This window comes from Mobula hypostoma, chromosome 7, assembly GCF_963921235.1.
Source record: "Mobula hypostoma chromosome 7, sMobHyp1.1, whole genome shotgun sequence".
In the NCBI taxonomy this organism is placed as follows: domain Eukaryota; kingdom Metazoa; phylum Chordata; class Chondrichthyes; order Myliobatiformes; family Myliobatidae; genus Mobula; species Mobula hypostoma.
The window spans coordinates 38,735,641-38,741,640 of NC_086103.1; positions in this window are offsets into that span (position 1 = coordinate 38,735,641).

The window sequence follows — 6,000 nt, forward strand, 5'->3', positions numbered from 1 at the left end:
CAGCCACGCATTAACATGCCTGATCATGCTATTCTTGCGCTCGTTACCACCTGGCACAGGCAGCAATCCTGAGAGTACTACCCTGGAAGTCCTGCTTTTCAGCTTTCTACCTAACTCCCTGAATTGTCTCTTCAGGACCTCTTCCCTTTTTCTACCTATGTCATTGGTACTGACATGTACCAAGACTTCTGGCTGTTCACCCTCTGCCTTCAGAGTACTCTGCACCTGATCTGAGACATCCCGTACCCTGGCACCTGGGAGGTAATACACCATGCGGGTATCTCTATCAGGCTGACAGAACCTCCTGTCTGTTCCCCTCACTATGGATTCCCCTATGACTACTGCATTCCTCATCTTCTTCTTTCCCTTCTGCACCCCAAAACCAGGCTCAGTTAAGGGATTAACATATGACGATCGTTTGGCAGCTTTGGGCCTGTACTCACTGGAATTTAAAAAAATGCAGGGGGATCTCATTGAAACCACTGAATGTTGAAAGGGCTAGATAAGGTGGATGTGGGGAGGATGTTTCCTATGGTGGGGGCATCTAGAACTAGAGGGCACAGCCTCAAAATTGAGGGGTGACCTTTAAGAACAGAGGTAAGGAGGAATTTTTATAGCCGAAGTAGTGGATCTGTGGAATGCCCTGCCACAGACTGCACTGGAGACCATGTCCATGGGTATATTTATAGTGGAAGTTGATAATTTCCTGATTGGTCAGGGCATCAAAGGATATGGCGAGAAGGCGGGATTCAAGTATTTGGATCATTGGGACCTCTTTTGGCGCAGGCGTGACCTATACAAAAAGGACGGGTTACACTTGAATCCTAGGGGGACCAATATCTTGGCAGGGAGATTAGCGGGGGCTACTGAGGTGACTTTAAACTAGAATGGTTGGGGGGTGGGAATCAAATTAAAGAGGCTAGGCGTGAGGAGGTTAGTTCATAACAGAGGGATGGGAACCAGTGCAGAGAGACAGAGGGGTGTAAAGTGAGGGTTGAAGCAAAAAGTACAAAGGAGAAAAGTAAAAGTGGCAGGCCGACAAATCCAGGGCAAGCATTAAAAAGGGCCACTTTTCAACATAATTGTATAAGGGCAAAGAGAGTTGTAAAAGAGCGCCTGAAGGCTTTATGTGTCAATGCAAGGAGCATTCGTAATAAGGTGGATGAATTGAAAGTACAGATTGTTATTAATGATTATGGTATAGTTGGGATCACAGAGACATGGCTCCAGGGTGACCAGGGATGGGAGCTCAACGTTCAGGGATATTCAATATTCAGGAGGGATAGACATGAAGGAAGGGGAGGTGGGGTGACGTTGCTGGTTAAAGAAGAGATTAACGCAATAGAAAGGAAGGACATAAGCCGGGAAGATGTGGAATCGATATGGGTAGAGCTGCGTAACACCAAGGGGCAGAAGACGCTGGTGGGAGTTGTGTACAGGCCACCTAACAGTAGTAGTGAGGTCGGAGATGGTATTAAACAGGAAATTAGAAATGTGTGCAATAAAGGAACAGCAGTTATAATGGGTGACTTCAATCTACATGTAGACTGGGTGAACCAAATTGGTAAAGGTGCTGAGGAAGAGGATTTCTTGGAATGTATGCGGGATGGTTTTTTGAACCAACATGTCGAGGAACCGACTAGAGAGCAGGCTATTCTGGACTGGGTTTTGAGCAATGAGGAAGGGTTAATTAGCGATCTTGTCGTGAGAGGCCCCTTGGGTAAGAGTGACCATAATATGGTGGAATTCTTCATTAAGATGGAGAGTGACATAGTTAATTCAGAAACAAAGGTTCTGAACTTAAAGAGGGGTGACTTTGAAGGTATGAGACGTGAATTAGCTAAGATAGACTGGCAAATGACACTTAAAGGATTGACGGTGGATATGCAATGGCAAGCATTTAAAGGTTGCATGGATGAACTACAACAATTGTTCATCCCAGTTTGGCAAACGAATAAATCAAGGAAGGTAGTGCACCCGTGGCTGACAAGAGAAATTAGGGATAGTATCAATTCCAAAGAAGAAGCATACAAATTAGCCAGAGAAAGTGGCTCACCTGAGGACTGGGAGAAATTCAGAGTTCAGCAGAGGAGGACAAAGGGCTTAATTAGGAAGGGGGAAAAAGATTATGAGAGAAAACTGGCAGGGAACATAAAAACGGACTGTAAAAGCTTTTATAGATATGTAAAAAGGAAAAGACTGGTAAAGACAAATGTAGGTCCCCTGCAGACAGAAACAGGTGAATTGATTATGGGGAGCAAGGACATGGCAGACCAATTGAATAATTACTTTGGTTCTGTCTTCACTAAGGAGGACATAAATAATCTTCCAGAAATAGTAAGGGACAGAGGGTCCAGTGAGATGGAGGAACTGAGCGAAATACATGTTAGTAGGGAAGTGGTGTTAGGTAAATTGAAGGGATTGAAGGCAGATAAATCCCCAGGGCCAGATGGTCTGCATCCTAGAGTGCTTAAAGAAGTAGCCCAAGAAATAGTGGATGCATTAGTGATAATTTTTCAAAACTCGTTAGATTCTGGACTAGTTCCTGAGGATTGGAGGGTGGCTAATGTAACCCCACTTTTTAAAAAAGGAGGGAGAGAGAAACCGGGGAATTATAGACCGGTTAGCCTAACGTCGGTGGTGGGGAAACTGCTGGAGTCAGTTATCAAGGATGTGATAACAGCACAATTGGGAAGCGGTGAAATGATCGGACAAAGTCAGCATGGATTTGTGAAAGGAAAATCATGTCTGACGAATCTCATAGAATTTTTTGAGGATGTAACTAGTAGAGTGGATAGGGGAGAACCAGTGGATGTGGTATATTTGGATTTTCAAAAGACTTTTGACAAGGTCCCACACAGGAGATTAGTGTGCAAACTTAAAGCACATGGTATTGGGGGTAAGGTATTGGTGTGGGTGGAGAATTGGTTAGCAGACAGGAAGCAAAGAGTGGGAATAAACGGGACCTTTTCAGAATGGCAGGCGGTGACTAGTGGGGTACCGCAAGGCTCAGTGCTGGGACCCCAGTTGTTTACAATATATATTAATGACTTGGATGAGGGAATTAAATGCAGCATCTCCAAGTTTGCGGATGACACGAAGCTGGGTGGCAGTGTTAGCAGTGAGGAGGATGCTAAGTGGATGCAGGGTGACTTGGATAGGTTGGGTGAGTAGGCAAATTCATGGCAATTTAATGTGGATAAATGTGAAGTTATCCACCTTGGTGGCAAAAATAGGAAAACAGATTATTATCTGAATGGTGGCCGATTAGGAAAAGGGGAGGTGCAACGAGACCTGGGTGTCATTATACACCAGTCATTGAAAGTGGGCATGCAGGTACAGCAGGCAGTGAAAAAGGCGAATGGTATGCTGGCATTTATAGCGAGAGGATTCGAGTACAGGAGCAGGGACGTACTACTGCAGTTGTACAAGGCCTTGGTGAGACCACACCTGGAGTATTGTGTGCAGTTTTGGTCCCCTAATCTGAGGAAAGACATCTTTGCCATAGAGGGAGTACAAAGAAGGTTCACCAGATTGATTCCTGGGATGGCAGGACTTTCATATGAAGAAAGACTGGATGAATTGGGCTTGTACTCGTTGGAATTTAGAAGATTGAGGGGGGATCTGATTGAAACGTATAAGATCCTAAAGGGATTGGACAGGGTAGATGCAGGAAGATTGTTCCCGATGTTGGGGAAGTCCAGAACGAGGCGTCACAGTTTGAGGATAGAGGGGAGGTTTTTAGGACCGAGATTAGGAAAAACTTCTTCACACAGAGAGTGGTGAATCTGTGGAATTCTCTGCCACAGGAAACTGTTGAGGCCAGTTCATTGGCTATATTTAAGAGGGAGTTAGATATGGCCCTTGTGGCTACGGCGGTCAGGGGGTATGGAGGGAAGGCTGGGCGGGGTTCTGAGTTGGATGATCAGCCATGATCATAATAAATGGCGGTGCAGGCTCGAAGGGCCGAATGGCCTACTCCTGCACCTATTTTCTATGTTTCTATGTATGGGGTTGAGTGGGATCCAGAATCAGCCCTGATGGATTGGCAGAACAGGCTGGATGGGCTGAATGGCCTAATTCTGCTCCTATATATCTTATAGTTCCTCTGAATGCCATTGGTGCAATGTCTCGTCATAGGTGCAGATGAAGCCAGCCACTGTAGTATCATCAGCAAAGGTCAAGGTTGCAACAGGTCTGATTTGCCCTGATCCATGAATGGCAGGAGAATAGAGAGCCAGTGATATAAAGTTTACAAAGGTTTCAAAACATAACCAATGTTTAAGTGAAGGGGTAGAACATTTTTCAAGACTGGATGCTAGAGAGAAGTTTGTTAGAGAAACTGCAAGTCTCATTCATTGGTTTATTGGCTAATTGAGTAGTAGCTGCAATAGAAACAGAGTATGCTCTAGTGGAGGGGCTATTGTAGGATTGACTCAGTGGGACTTTGACTCAAGAGGTTTTGGAGAGGGCAGTCCTGGCCCTTACAAGAGAAAATCTGAAGATGCTGGAAATCCAAGCAACACACACAAAATGCTGCCTGGCCTGCTGAGTTTTTCCAACATTTTGTGTGTGTTGCTGGCCCTTAACCTTTCCTCTTTAAACTACTTAGATCGATGAATTCCTAGTGGGCTTATAGCTGAGATTTAAATGCTGTTACTGACAAGATAGTAATTAAAACAAAAAAAGACACCAAATGACAACTAATTAAACAAATGAGGGATATAGGATCAGATGATGTGTTGTAGCTGCATGATGGGAAATCTGTTGACTCCACTATGGTTGCTTAAGGAACTCAGGTTCAAACTTAATGCCTGGAAGCTGAGCTTCAAACTATGATACATTAGGGAGGGTAAAAGTCATGAATTACGATGATTCCTTCTATATTTGACTGGAACTATGTCTTTATTTGGATAATCTGACAATAAATTTATTTGCTTGCTTTTTGCCAAATCAAATCTGAACTTCATAAGATAGATTCAAAGACTTGCCTTTCATAGTGACCGTAATCTATTATCAACTCTGTTGTACAAAGAGAATGTCCTTTGATCAAATTTTAATTTACCTTACTCCACAAGTAATATTTTTTTGAAACATTTGAGAAGGTGACCTGATAGAGATGTATGAGATGATGAGAAGCTTTGATCGTGTGGATAGTCAGAGGCTTTTCCCCAGGGCTGAAATGGCTAGCATAAGAGGGCACAGTTTTAAGGTGCTTGGAAGTAGGTACAGAGGAGATAACAAGGATAAGTTTTTTTCAAACGCAGAGATTGGTGAGTGCGTGGAATGGGCTGCCAGCAACGGTGGTGGAGGCGGATATGATAGGGTCTTTTAAGAGACTCCTGGATAGGTATATGAAGCTCAGAAAAATAGAGGGCTACGGATAACCCTAGGTAATTTCTCAAATAAGAACATGTTCAACACAGCTTTGTGGGCCGAAGGGCCTGTATTGTACTGTAGGTTTTCTATGTTTCTATGTAAATTAACAGCACCAGGAACTTCAGAGTAACATAACAATTAAAATCTGAGCTTTAGGAGGCAGTTACACATTAGATTAACTGCATCTAATTTGGTCTATGGTCAGGGACAAGGGGCAAGTTGGGGGATCCAAGAGAAAGTGCTGGAAGCAGCTCAATCCTTAAACTCGTCCAACAGGTCTGACAATCTTGCTCCCTGTGCAGATTGGAATGGAGCCCCAGGAAGGATGAGGACCATTGTTTAGGGAGACTTTCAAGAAGGGGGAGAAAAATATTGTTATAACTGGGGATAGTATAATCAAGGGACTAGATATAATTCTCCGTTGCAGGGATTAAGAGTCTTGAAGGCTATGTTGTCTGCCAAAGTGCTTGAGTTTGGGGCATCTCATCTAACCTGGAATTTGAAGTGGAAGGGGAAAAATCCAGTAATTGTAGTCCACATGGGTACCAATGATGCAGGTAGAATAAAGAGATTCTGCTGAAGGAATTTGAGCAGTCAGGGACTAAATAAAAAGCACATCCA